The 15,582-nt window shown below is 44.3% G+C and overlaps 1 pseudogene; it reads right to left on the bottom strand.

Moving 5' to 3' along the window:
* Positions 1-11,094: 11,094 nt before the first annotated feature.
* LOC146832811 (large ribosomal subunit protein uL16-like) lies at positions 11,095-11,759 on the bottom strand (annotated as a pseudogene).
* Positions 11,760-15,582: the final 3,823 nt, after the last annotated feature.

A 15,582-nucleotide genomic window follows, 5' to 3' on the forward strand; every position in this document is an offset into this window, starting at 1 on the left:
CCTGCACCTGCGCGCCATGAGAGGTACTCTACCTGTTTTAATTACATTTTGGCAGTCCACGCGGCACCCCTTTACACTGACCTACTCCCTGCTGACGAGAGGCAACTACCTCGAAACACGTGTCCAGGGATGGCTAATGCGACACATACTTTTCTACATACACCGTGGCATAGGCGTACTCGCCGTCGCCACTACATTGACCACAGTTCCTTGGGGCAACTTGCTGGTGTGACGAGCAGAGTGCGACCAACTTTTTATTCATTTATTACGGCTCCCTTGAGCCAACGGGCTGACGAGCCTTGGACCTGCACCTGCGCGCCATGAGAGGTACTCTACCTGTTTTAATTACATTTTGGCAGTCCACGCGGCACCCCTTTACACTGACCTACTCCCTGCTGACGAGAGGCAACTACCTCGAAACACGTGTCCAGGGATGGCTAATGCGACACATACTTTTCTACATACACCGTGGCATAGGCGTACTCGCCGTCGCCACTACATTGACCACAGTTCCTTGGGGCAACTTGCTGGTGTGACGAGCAGAGTGCGACCAACTTTTTATTCATTTATTACGGCTCCCTTGAGCCAACGGGCTGACGAGCCTTGGACCTGCACCTGCGCGCCATGAGAGGTACTCTACCTGTTTTAATTACATTTTGGCAGTCCACGCGGCACCCCTTTACACTGACCTACTCCCTGCTGACGAGAGGCAACTACCTCGAAACACGTGTCCAGGGATGGCTAATGCGACACATACTTTTCTACATACACCGTGGCATAGGCGTACTCGCCGTCGCCACTACATTGACCACAGTTCCGTGGGGCAACTTGCTGGTGTGACGAGCAGAGTGCGACCAACTTTTTATTCTTTGGACAAACACTGTTTAGCACATGCAACATCTGGACCCATCGTCATGTAAACACCTTCCGGGGAGCAATCAATTGTAGCATGCAAACAAGTCCAAACTCATCAAATTTTCTCCGCAATTAGAGGTCAACAAGAATGGCGAATCCACAGTGAAAGGACCAATAGTCAACCCAAGGGGTTTTGAAATGGGGCTTACAACCGGTACTCCAGAAAAACCTACTGAAAAATTATTATGGCCAGACAGTGCCGCCCCGGGGACCAAGGAACGAGAAATAGAACTGTTTGTTGCTCTTGTATCCACCAAAAACTCCTTAGCCGAGCCATGCAAATCCGCACTAACATACGGACCACGTTGATCTACAGGTATCGGAACTGGCCCCTCACTCTGTCCCTGGCTGTCCTAGCTGTAAGACATTCCTGTCACCTCATGTATGTCATAATCATCATGATAATACTGTCTGCCCGAGGGTCATCAAAATAATTTTGATCGGAACCACCCTGTGAGTTCAAGGCATTCTGGGCCCTGTCTTGACCACCAGCTCCACGACCCCGTCCACGAGAACCTTGCACTCTCGGGACCATCACCTTCTGCAAAAGCAGTATCCCTCCCTCTTTACAATATGCACACCGATCCGGTCCTAAAGGCGTAATATTCGGCAGCCTACTAGTGCGTGCAAGCTGTCGGGCCATACCGCCACGTCCTCTACCATTTCCTCTAGAAGCCTGCTGCAACAGCACCTTTGTCTTCAAATCCTTATGCTTTTTCTCCGTCCTTTCCTTATCCTCATTATCCCTATGCTCATAGTACTGTGCCATATTCAAGATAACAGAAGAGGAAGAGGTGGACCAGGTGCTTCTGGAAGCCTGCAATTGAGTCACAATCTCAGGAAGCAAGTTAGAAACAAATCTTTTAAGAAAAAATCAAACACCTCCCTCGATCGCCAAATCCTGTCCACTATAATCCAGAAACACATCATCAAACTGAGTGAAAAAAATCAGACACACTCCTCTTTCTTCTGATGACAAGCCGACAACTTATCCCAATCAACCTTCCTCGGAGGAATAACAGAATGCATATACGCAATGACATGATCGGGCAAAGCGAGTATCTCTGCTCTAGGCTTATCACCTGGCTTCTGTTCCTGATCCCATCCTTTAATTTGATCCCATGCAACCCCCAACTCTGCAACATGGTCTTGAGCATGCACCTGTCTCCAAGTCGACCGGAACCAGTAAGCCAAAGAACATTTCAATATCAGCAAGTGTCATTACCGTTGAAGAGGAAGCATCAGTCAATTCTTTATAATAAGCAGTGGGATTCTTCCTAGGGTCAGGTAACTGAGTCTTAAGAGACAAAACTTCACTCTTTTTCCATGGAGTATAAACCCATTGTTCTTGGAAACGGGCCACCACACCTGGTCTAGTGACAATACCACGCTCCATTAAATCTGGTACTTCGTGATGGTATTGAGGATGAAGCTCTTGCATCGGAAACTGAGGTATCAGGGTAGGGCTCTTCTCAAGCAGCCTACACCAGTAAGCAAGCAATGTCGGAACACTGCCAAACACTTTATCAGGTGCCATATTCATAATATGTACATGGTCGTTAATATCATACAAAACCTCTGGTGCCACATCTTGAAACTCTGCTCCCAAAGACTAATAAGCGTAGCAGACATATGCTTAAGGGCATGCTGTTGCACAAAGGGCTCATAATCTTTCATCACACTCCACACGTCTTCCACACTATAAATGGAGTGTCGGACCCACTGCGCAGCTTGGTGAGCCACTACCTTCTTCTCTCCATCTCCCATTTCAGGTCGGACAAACGGACCCATGCGCTCCTTAACCTTAGTCCAATCTCCGTCTCTAAACTCGTGCACTGGTGTCCCATCACTAAAAGAAGCCGGGGGATGAAAAACTAGGGAAGGAGAGACAGCGAGAGTTATGGATATCAGCGATGCTGAGGGCTGTGTCGCAGGTGTAAAAGCCAGTGAAAGGGACGCTGAAACAATAGGTGTGGCAGGAGTACCAACAGTCATAGTCGCCACAGACGACATGAACAAAGAAAGGTCAGGAGGAGGTGCCGTGTCCAAAGCAGGCCAATCAACAGCAATTGACGCAGAAGCAGCAGAGACAGAGGGAACGGGTGGGGAGGGAAGAGCGAGATATATCCTCTGCGGGGCATATCTAAAAGTATCTTTTTCTTCTTGGGCCATGTAAGATTTATCAACCTGTAATCGAAACTTTCTATCTGCACATTCGATACCCTTCTCCTGGTTTTCCTTGTCATATGCTACAGCCTTCTGAGTTAAATTTGTCATTCTTTCTTTCCGGGCCTCTTTCTCTTCCTTCATTCGCCTCTATTTAGCTGCTTTTTGCCATGTTCTAAGGGAATCAAACATAGACTGTCTACTTCACCTTTTAAATAACTGTTCTTGTTCATACCCAATCTTTTGCTCATCATAAGTGCCCATTAAGGGCTATTGCAACTCGGCATTGTCCCTCGTATATCTGTGCCATAGTGTAATAAACATAATAGGGCCAAGGTCATGCTTTACATACATATCTAAATTCAGAGTGCCTTCTAGAGGTGCTGGCTGACTTTCCTCCAGTCGAGCATCAGCGAACAACAACAACAAGAAACCAAGAATTGACTAAATCCAGGCATTTTCAAAAGTGAGCCAAATTCATTATGTTGCCTGGCAAAGTGTTCACAATAACTTTGTACCAAATTCTGCCCTCAGACCGTACCAAATACAAACCAAAATGGTACCATATCCACAAAGAACCAAAGACAAACTCACCTGGTGTACACAGGTCATACAAAATGTATTCTCCACTGCTGACTCTTTGGACCAAACGGTCAGATCCAAGGGTTTCGCAGTTCAGGACTCCAGTCGGGATGACCGCTGGGCGAGACACTGACCAGTCAGACAGACGGGGTAGCTGCGAGTTCAGGAACTCTCTTGTGCAGGGATCCCTGGTCCGCCTACCTGACCCAACGATGGCCTCGACCTCCCCATCCCTCATCAGGATGGGATGGGCCACCCACCCGATGGAGTCCCTGTTGGGGTGGCAACTGAAGGAAGTGACCCAATTCGGGTCACTCTGGACCACCTCTCAGCCTTCCATACAAATGAAGAGTCGGTCAGACAGTAGAAAATACAAACCAAGTAACATTTATTCAGGTACGCTGGAGTGGAGCCCAATCTGCCCAGTCGCTATGAGTGCTGCAGAGGGACTGAATTCAGTAAGCATAAAGGTACATGTTATACATTTCGTAACTGGGCTAAAACACGCCCAGAGTTGAAATTTCCAAGTTGGGGCAGCTTAAACAAAGAAGTACAGTAGGATAAGGTTCGAGTCTGTGACCAGGCACACACTATCTTGCAGCCAAGGTCGTTCCATCCTTGCCCACCGCTAGACTGCTGGAAGCGGGCCTCTATTCAGTGGGAAATGTATGCGCTAATAAGAACAGGGTATTCATTAGAACAGCAAGGCCCAACCTTGGAGAAACAAAAACGTACCAGGGCTGCTTTTCGCTGAGAGGCCAGAAATTAGTTTCGATCATGACTCAAAATGGCGGCCAAACATAAAATGGTGCCACAAATGCAAACTTTACGTAGAACATACATTACCAATAGAACGAAAACATTTTCATTCTACTACTGAAGCATCGAAGGTGCAATTGATTTGTAAATCCCAGACATGAGATCAAATTGTATTGGGATTAAGAAATTGCGCACAACTACAAGGATCCCCTTGACACATAATTGTATTAAAGTATACAGATACTTTGTTATCAGAAATACATAAGGGAGAAAATATCTTGGCCTTGGACATTCCAGTCTGAAATAAGGTATTCCCAAGTGTAACTGTTACTTGACGTGAAATACCATAAAAGAAAAGCCGTGCTGCTCGGGACAAAGCTGTTTTTGTCTTCTATGCGTTTGTGTACCTTGACTGTTAATAGGTTAGGGGCTCTGTTAAAAAGTGATAATGCTAGCAGATGTTTCATGAACATCGGTCTCACTGTGTGCATAAACTGTGGAAGGAATTCGGCAGAAAACAGAACAAGCACTGATTGAGCTGATTAAAATGTGAAGATGTGGAGTTTTGAGCTTCTAGAAAGTCCGTGGTTTTAAACAGACGCTTAACTTTTTGGGAGCCTTGAGGCTGTCTGCGCTGGGACGCCATGCTATTGGCAATACACGTCTATTATCATATCAAAATACAGCGGTATATTCTGCACATATAACCACACTTACTAGAATCAATAAACAGCTGGGGTCCCTTCGGATAGGTGCAAAATATGTGCTTGCCCTGAGCACATGGAGTTTCCATTTAGGCTACCACATGTGCAGCAAAATATCCTCTCATCTGGGAAATGTAGACATCCACGAGTCTCACATTCCTGCTGAACACTAGGAATGCCTCTGGAAAGCGAAGAATGTGGGTAATTGGAGGCGATGATAATCAATGAGAGCTCACGATTGACTTCTAAATTGCGCGTGTGGGTGGGGCTTTAATCCGCAGCATTCTTACCTTTCCGTGCCTCGCTTTTTAAAAAGTAACCAAGAGCAATATTTGCTTACGAGGGTCCAAGACTGGGAATCGAACTTCATTTCATGTCGCCGAAATGGTGTGAGCATCCTTCAGCAATACTGTCATCAGCTTGTTTACAGCAGCCTCTAACTGAACCCTGGGACATTGGTGTGCAGCCATAGTTCCCAGATTTTACAGACATTTCGAAACACCCCCGGTCAACCCCGCTCTCTTCGCCCCACAGGCACTTTTAAACGAGACACATTCCAAGTCAGTTTATGCCACCTTCCCAGAGTTCACACAGGCGTAAAATCTGTGAATATTCGTAGCATCTGGAGTTCTGAACCAGAAGGTCCGTGAAGGCAAAATGTATTTTTTCAGCAGATCGACCTCTTACAATATATTTCATGAAAACCATACATTCATTACTTTCTATTGGACCAATCCGGACTTTGACGCAATGCTTTGTTAATCTTATGCTTCATGATGTCAAGCGGTGGTATGAGATATTTGTAAAGCGGAAGGTGTAGCAACGGTTAATAGCTGAGCACTGATCAGTTTGTAGCAGTCTTCTTGCTCAACCATTCTCTTCCTAAAAATATAGAAAACTCAAGATATATGAATAGAAAATGAACAGCTAAAGTGAAGGAGCATTTCATATACAATGTCCCGAAAATAACACTCTTGTCCAGTGTTTTAGTGTTCGTAGCTGGTGTCCTAACTTTATGAGAAATCTGAAAGCTTCTATTATGCCTCATCTTTCTTGTCTTGCTTTAAGACAATGGCCAAATTGAGACAGAGTGATGTGGAACAAAAGTGCATAAAAAAACCTACATTGCCATTTCATCCCTCTTCCTTGTGCCATTTTTAGGTCGAGCATTCGAGACCTCTTGTTTATACTTTAGTATGTACTTCTTTGTGATATACTTGCTTTTCATTTGTTTGTTTCAGTGTCCTTTAAAAATGCTCACTTTTTAGTGGTCAATCCTTCTCTTTGTCCCTCCTTTTTAGGTCTCGCTGAGTGAGCCCAGCGCATGCGCTGGCTTGGAGAGACATTTTGGAGGTGAGATTTCAAAGTGCTGCTGGCTGGCCCAGCGCTTGTATTCACGCGACCGTGCACGCGCGAACCGCTTGCCTTCAGCAGCACTTTGAAAACTCGTGCGTCATCGCGATCACTTTCGCTTTCAGAGCGATCGCGATGACGCACGCTTTCAATGCTTGTCTTTCTTGCCACCATCTGCTCTATTGCTTCCCCACCAGGCAACCCCACCAGGCATATTTTCTGTCTCACACACTCCCTCGCCCCTTCTTTTGATTAATTTTTTTGCTTTTTCAGATCATTTGGCAGATGTTAGTTTGCAGCGTTTTCTCTATTATATGCTTCTGCACACATTTTTTAATGTACTGCTCCAAGACTGGCCTGTGCATACATAGAATGGTAAACCAAAAAGTAAATTACAAAATTCTGCTGCGGGGTCATGACACTTACATGTGTATGTGTGGCAACACATGCACATATAAATTATCAAGCTGTGCCGGTCAAATTAGAAGTAACCAAAAAACGCCTGCTGCACTCAGTACCATGACACATACATGCACATTCTTTTTGACTCATGCATGCGTATTCATTATCACGCTGAGACTGACCATTTTTTAGCTGATTCTGACATCATCTTTGTTAAGATCCATTTTTATTCAAGAGCTTTTGAGTTTACTAAAGTGATATGTATAATATACTTACTTATAGAGGCTTTTAACAGCCCTCTTCATCTATTGGTCTGTTATTGTGTCATTTATATTTTACTCGCCCACAACTACACGGGTATGTCAGTCAGGCCCCTTCAGCCACAGGCTAACTTCACTGTGAGTGGCAGCGTTCTGTTCTTTCACAAAAATCACAACCACAGAAAATAGTTTCCTGTACTACCACAATGTATGGGTTTTGAAACCCAAAAAATATTATTGCTTTTAGCCAATTTTTAAATTTTAGATCTACAAGGGCCCCACAGCTTCTCCACCAATAAAACTTTCCAAAAGGAACAGCTAACGTCTCTCTAAGGAGTGACCTACTACTTTACGAATGCTTGGTTTTTGCTCCTAGCCATTCAAATGAAACTTCATGTTTGCCACTTGCCTTCAATCAGCAATGTGGGGCGTGCTCTAGGCAACAGTACTGCCAGAATGTCCCTCCCTAGCAATGCCAGCGATCCAGGTCTGCACCTTCTTGAGGATGTGGTGACCAGGTGGCCGGTATTGTCGGGACAATCCCATTTTTTAGGTCGAGCCTAGCGGCAGCGCGCATGTTCTTCTCAGTCTGGCAGGCATGCTGTAATAGAGTATGAAGTGGAAGCCCTGCCCACTCTCCGCCCATATTTGTCATTGGCTTGTGTCAGTGTACTTCTTAAATGATGGCTTCTGATTTGTAAAAAGGCCTGTTAGTCCCTTCTTGGTACCGCCTTGTCTGCATTTGTTACGGCCCAATACAACTGGACCTTTTACTTGGCTTGAAACATGGTCTGCCTTATAAGTGGGTGAGCACTATTTTATTTACTGACAATGGGGACAATGGCGGCTGCTTTTTTTGTATCTGCATGCTGAGCACGGCGCCTGCTTTAGGAACACTGCGTTCAGTTGTTTTTTTGTTTTGCTACCTTTAATTCTGAGTGCGGAGCCCGCTTCAGGGACACCGTGCTCGGTTGCATTTTTTTTTTTACTTTAATAAGGTGAGCAGGGCTCGCTTAAGGGACACAGCGCTTGGTTGCATTTTTTTAACTTTAATACTGAGCGCAGTGTCCCTAAAGCGGGTGCAGTGCTCTCTCTTTTTTTAAAAACTTTCATAATAAGCATGGCGCCCGTTTCACGGACACCGCGCTAAACCAGGAGCAGCTTCGGCTTCTTTGCTGCCCACTCCCTCCCCTCAGCCAGTCCGCGCTCGCCTCCTCTTTTGGCAATGAGGGGGCGGAGTTTAGGGGCAATCTTAGCAAGTGAGAAGAAGCCTTTGCATTGCAATAGGTCTCGCATTTACGCGGGTTTGAGTTATTGGCATTGTAAATGAAAATGCCTTTTATTTATGTTTTGGTTTATAAAGCATAAATAAAAGGCTTTGTCATTTACAATGCCAATAGCTTAAACTTGCGTAAATGCGAGACCTATTACATTGCAAATGCTTGTTCTTTTTTTTGTGAGCGCAGTTTTTTATCTTCTGAAAGATACTTTGGGCCTCAGGTTGTTTGCCTTCACTTTGGGTAAGTTTATGCAAGTGTCCTTTGTGTAACTCAAGCGCGAAGGCAAGTGCCTCTCAACCAAATTAACATTTTGAGCCTAAGAGAGAGTAAATTGAAAGGATGTGGAATTGCTGATTTTGTACTCACCTAATGTTGCACATGTTTTTGCACACCGCCCCTTCATGACAGACTTAAGTTTAATTGCTAACTGTATATCACTTGATTTCTTAAAGCACATTGATCGCAGTCACCAGTGTGTTCGCGTGTGTGAGTGTTATAAGCATCTTTCATTGCACAAAATACAGTGGTATAAAAACCAATGTTTCGCAGGAAACCGTGAAACATGGAAAATATTTCACAGTTTATTCTGAAATATGGATTCATCATCATAATGACAACCCCCATACTACTCTGCAGAGCTTTAAAGTTGTCAGTGCCACTAGAAATATGTGGCATGTAGGACCAAACTAGGTGCTACTATTATCCAAATTATGCAGCAAACCCCCAAATCATGCGGCACATTCTTTAGCAATAAAATATTCCACCATTTGAGCCAGATGTAAACGGTTTGTGAAATCTACAAAATATGCTAGTTATGTGGCAAATTATGTGGCGAATTGTGTGGCAAATGCAGTAAATCAATAATTGTGCAATAATCTCGTCCGCCACTGAATTATGTGGCGAATGCAGTAAATCAATAATTGTGCAATAATTACTGTCGCTACAGAATTAAATTAATCTGCTGGCTCGCCCCTTAGTTACTGACACTTTGAAGAACACAGTATTTTAAAGCTAACTACCCCAAAATAAAAATGTAATATTAAAAATACATAAATGCCAATGCGTAAGTTGGTTCTATTTTGTCGTCTTTGTGTTCTAGTAACACTTATCATTACTTGCCTATGATTCTTTTCAAAGGAGTTGAAGTCACACTTCTAAAACACTAGACAACAAAAATTGACATGCAATACAGAGATTCAATAAAGTATGAAAAAGGAGAGTGATAAGTTCTTCTTTTTCAAATACTTCGCTTGGTATTTTGTCTTAAAATATTTTTCTTGTTTCTTTTTCAAAGTTATTTTTAACTTCGTTAGTCATTCTCCATACATAAGCAGCATCTGTTTATCTCTAGGCACGTGGCTGTGCCTCATGACTAGTGCGGCCAACCTGGTAGGCCATACTGTAGACAAATTGCATATATAGATTATATATTTTGTTACTATTATTCTCCAAACAAGAGCTCTTTCAAAGCCCATAATCCATTAGTTGGTGTCGACCCCGTTAATTATTTCACTTAAATCACAAGAATCAATTCACTCATGTGAATTGCAAATTTCAAGTAATGGTAAGCTAAAAAAGATGTATTTTCTATAGGCAGGATACAAGCAAATAATTGGTAGCACGTGCATTGTGGTCCAGGAGCCATTAACAAAGTACTGTCTGTGGTTAGTGATTCATTTTCTTGTATCATAGGTCTTTTGGTGACAAATACACAGGTAAGCACCAGGAGTCCACCAAAGCTCGGCTTTGACTGACTACTTCGCCAGCCTATAGCTTTTTTAACGGTGTATGATAAAGTCTGGTGTCAGTCAAGTGCTGGCTCTTATTTTTTTTTAAAAAAACACTTTCGTCCACAGACGTGTCTCACAAAAATGAAACTTCAGCTGATAAAGTGGCCTTAATGTTGTAACCTCACAAGCTGCACATCAGATGAATAAAATAAAGGCGAGGGCATTGCTTATATTCACTGTGAATCAGGTGTGGCAGTACAGTTTTCCCGCCCCCCCCCCCTTACAGGTCTTATGGGCGGCAATATCTGACGCGCACCTGTTGCTTCTGCTTTCCAGGTTCTCACACAATGATGCTTCCGGCAGAGTGCATGTACAAAAACAAGCATTGGCTTAGCCAATAGGTCTTGCCTTTGGGACCTTATAAGTATTTAGTTATGCAGTACAATATCCTTGGTGCAACAACATCAACTGTTGCATGGCTAAACACTTATAAGGTCCCAAAGGCGAGACCTATTGGCTATGCCAATGCTTGTTGTCTTTCTGTTCAGGGAGAAGGGGCCTAATTACGCTTTGGTTCTTTATCTGTTGTTCAGGCGACTATTTTTAATATTTCTTTCCTGCTCTTGTTAAACTGTGGATGCATGTTCAAATTCAATACTTTATTTCATAACATCATCCCTCCCGTCCCCTCCTGCTCTTCCACCTCAACCCTTACAGCAGAGGAACCACCCTGCAGCTTTTTCTCCTGAGAATGTTACATTTGTATTTTCATTTTAAATTATTTTCAAAATGTTTTGTGATATTTGATGGTTAGACATATTTTGGGCTTCTTTTGGTAGGATAAATACTTGTTTGGGGCTTTTTTCTGAGGGGAATGGTGCTTGTTTTGCTTTGCGAGCAAAACTAGCTCAGCCGATGGCACCCTCTCTCACCCTCTCCACATTTAGGCAGAATGATGTGCATGCCATCTGTTCAAGGGGCCCTTGGTGGGGATGTACTTCACACCACAGCCATCGGCCACAATGCGCTTCTCTGCACACATGCTCTCAAACTCATCCGCTTTGAATTTGGTGAAACTCCATTTCTTTGAGATGTGAATCTTTTGGCACCTGGGGAACTTGAACTTGGCTCTACGCAGAGCTTCAATCACATGTTCCTTGTTGGAAGCCTTGGTGCGGACAGACATGATCACCTGCTCATGTTCACACGGGCTACAGTGCCCTGGCGTTTGCCAAAGGCTCCACGCATTCCGGTCTGAAGTCTATCAGCACCGGCAAAGGGCAACATTTTGTTGATGCGGATGATGTGGAACGGATGCAGGCGCACTTTGATGTGGAAGCCATCCTTAACACAGCTCTTCACCATGTACTTGTTGCAACAAATACGGGCAGCTTCCAGTGCTTCAGAGGACAGCTGTTCACATTCATCAGACAACATATGGCCGCATAGTGGGAACTCATCCACCTTTGCCTTCTTTCTGCCCAAATCGAAAATCCTAATCTGGGGATCGGGAACACCCCTGCAGAAACTGGATTTGGGGTAGGGCTTGTTTTTGCAGTATGTGTAACATCGCGCGGGGTGGCGACCCATGGAGGCTGCTGCTGGTCACCTCGCAGAGCTTGTCCTTATCTTGTTTCTTGTCCAGTCCTGTCCCCTAATCACCCTTCTCCCGCTCTTGCGTGTGTATTTTTTTTATGCTGTTTTGCTAGTGCAAATTAAAATGTCTGTTACAGTGCTACGAGCCTGGTTATGGTGCCTTTGAAGGGGCAGTTCAATCCGTGTGTCTTGTTTTCGTCTGTCAGATTCCATCTGACAGTGGTGAGTTTTTGGATACCGAGGCGATAGCCTCATTTCTCCACATTCACTTTGAGTTTTTTAGTCGCTGTTTAGGTTGTCTTATTGATGTGTGACGCTTTGAAGGGGCAGCTAATAAGCACCGTGCTTTATACTGTTGCCGTCCAATGGTAGTGCCCTGTGCTGCAGGGTGAGCTTAACCCTCGTCGACATCTGAGAGCGCATTCCATTTGTCTGACTTAGCAGCTCTGCTGCTGGCTACGCCCCTCTGTAGGCACTGCAGCTCCAAATACAGGCAACTACTTCTGGACTGATCAAGGCCAGCCAGGCAACTACCGTGGAGCTGGTGCAAAATGCCCGAGTTCCTAGAGGACCCGTTTGTGCTGACAATATACAAGCTTACTACTGGACAACAGTGTGGCCCTGACAGTGCATTTTATTTTGATTATGTTTATATTTTACAGATATGGGTATTTCAAGAGAGAACTAAATGACTGTTAGCGCACTCCTCTATGTGTATACCTTAATAGCAATAAGTTAAACTCACTAAGTTCGTGTGCGTGCACACCAGAGAGAGATTGCCTGCCCCTTCAAATAAGAAATGTCTGCGAGTGACTGTTCACCCGCAATCTGGGGGCAGAGCAATTATGAGAGCTATTCACATTACCAAAAACTCAAATGACCTGTCTATACAAAGGTTCACCACAATTAAACGATCATGCGGTTGAGCTTTAGCCTTTATTTGGCTGCCACAATTCTTTTGAAATTATACTTGTACATAAATGCTTTAAACACAATATAACAAAAATGCATATAACACTAGTATCATGCTGTAAAGTAAGTTGTTGCCCATCCAACGATTAACATAGCCCAATGCATCTCGGTATCATCTCATCCCTGCTTCAGGGGCCTCTGAAAGAAATAATAATGAACACTCTTAATATAGCGCAATAATATTCTTGTAATATATACAGGGAAGGGTGCTGGTGCACCAAAAACGTGCATAAACATGGCAATAGTGAAAAAATATTTTTAAAACTCATATGTGTGACTGTTTACCAACCAGCGAAAAATGAACAGACAACACCACTGTGCTAATTCGTGGAGAGCCTGCCAATGAAAGAGAGTGCAACAGGTAAACGAAAAGTGTGGCCAAAGGATACATGCCTCTCACCAGGGCTACAGAATGAATGCAAGTAACCTACTTGATAGCTCTGATAGTATTCCCTACCATGACGTTGTTGCAGTTGACGCAGTTAGATCATCTGTGCATACCAGATTCTGTGGTCTTGATGGTAATTTTCGGTCATTTTAACATGTCTTTCAAATTGCGGCTCCTGGTATGCACAAACAGTGGTTGCTGTTCAAATAACCCTTTAAATTCAGGTTCTGACTGCAGCAATTCTCATCTGGACCTTATAATCCTTTTGATGGCTGCTGATTTAGTGGAATACTTTGACGTAAACACCATGCGATTTTGTGATGTCTTGGTATGTTTTGCAAGTAAATCCCGTCTTTACATAGTAGAAATTCTTTTCACAGCCTCAGCCAAAGTTATTGAAGGATACCCCTATGCTCAAAATCTTTGATTTGACACTCCATAGCCACAGTCAGGGCTTCGGTTGATGAAATTCTCTTAATCCTCAACAACTGTAACAAGCATTGGCATAGCCAATAGGTCTCGCCTTTGGGACCTTATCAGTTTGGCCATGCAGCAGATTATACCCTATTAGCATGCCCACACACTCAACATAGCCAATAGCCACATGAGCGCTGCAACTTCGATACATGATTACTGTAGCATGAACTTGTGCGTATATTCGTGGTATATAATGTGGTGACAACATGCTGAACCTTCCGAGGTGCGATGGACCGGGCTGAACCTGGTGCAGGTGGTGACGGACTGACCAGGATGAGAGTCAGGCTGGTGCAGGTGAGAAGTAAAAGGTGCACTTAGTGGGGATGACAAGTGCAGCAAGTTTTGTTTCTGTTGAGTTTCATGACAATCTTTGTCATCCATGATTCAATGGCAGAACAACTTCTAAGCAGGGCTTAATTTGCACCAGTGTTTGAAGGTATTGGGCACTGTATTCATTGTTCACAATTAGGCGATGGAGTCATGGCTGGAGTGTCTCTATGGAGCTCTGGAGTCTTGCTACAATCAATGACTTCTGCTCTTCTCCCCATTCACCTGCCTGTAGACAGCTTCCAGGGAAGGTTGCAAAGGCTTCAGCATCAAGGGTTCTTTACAAGGGCACCCAAGCACTCTCAGCATGCGGTGTTGGGCAGAGGCTTGTTGCCCTGTGGATCTCCTTCTTGAGAATAAATCACCTCCTTTCAGCCACTTGCTGCTAGTGAGCATGCATGACTCCCAAGAATGGAGTTCCCTGATGTTCAACAGTTGTAGGCTTACTCCTTCATGCGTCATGGTGACATTGGAAAGCACACCTCAGGAGCAGGGGACCTGGTGCTCCCAGGGCTGGCCCATCCTATATTTCCTCCAAGGATCAATACAATGCTGACATTCATTACACTGTATTGTGTTGTATTGCAACATTTATAAAGCACCTACTATCCCTATGTGGAGCGCTAAAGCATGGGTTTCACTCTACACCAGGTAGGGTATTTGGTTGGAAGTGTGTTGTCTTTGTTTTGATCATATGTGGGAATTGTTTCCATGTTGTGCGTGAGAACCACCAAGGTGCAGTTACCGTATTATGGGACACAGTGCATAGCAGTGTGATGGATGATGAAGTAGGAGAGACAGGAGCGTAGTTTATGGTTTTCAGTAAGCTGGCAGCTTTAAGCAGCTCTGAAAGTCCATATTTGGTGTTTCTTAAGTTCATAGTCCACTTAGCTGGTTAAGGTACTGGGTTGTCCATTCTGAGAATTTTTTTTTAAAGTGTATAATCCTAAGCAGGCATAGTTTTAAGGGAGAAGTGGTAGGGAGAGATGTGCTGGAATAGACTTTGTTAATAGTATCCCAAATCTGATTGTGAGTGGGAGATACCAAGAAGTGGCTGTAGTATGTTGCTAGTCAGGACCTGCAGTGTTGTACTTAATTGGAGTCCTCCATAGACATGGGGTATGTGGCAGATCTCTTCAGTTATTCTCTGCCTTTTCAGTTGGTGATGTGTGGCTTATTGCTGTGGACTGGTTTAGAACTAGGTGACGGATATTACCATTGACATTCGAGCAGATAATGATCAGGCGAGCAGGAAGTGAAGAGATATCCTTCATCACTAGGGGGTCAAGCTCCAGGGGTAGATCTTTAGATCCCCTGGAGGACACCATGTTCTGCCCCGACATTGCTTCAGTATCTAGAAGGCTTCCATTAACATTACAGTATAACCTCAGTGGCAGTGGGAATGTTGGAAGTAAAAATAGCTTCCAGCCAGTGGCGCAAGGAAATTTGAGCCCCCTCCCCCCTGCAAGGTACATAAAGGGTCTCCACTCCGGTCTTAATCAGGAGCTCTCAGGTCAGTTTGGGCGCCCCCAGCACTGCAGAGGCTGCTGGGGCCTCTGTTATGCCACTGCTTCCCTCTCGTGACAGACACTATAAATGAAGGCAACAAACCTCAGTTCAACAGAGTAGGCTGAAAACGTTATCACATACTTAACAGATGTTGACCAGATG

The sequence above is a fragment of the Triturus cristatus genome, chromosome 4_2 (assembly GCF_964204655.1).
Source record: "Triturus cristatus chromosome 4_2, aTriCri1.1, whole genome shotgun sequence".
NCBI classification, from domain to species: Eukaryota; Metazoa; Chordata; class Amphibia; order Caudata; family Salamandridae; genus Triturus; species Triturus cristatus.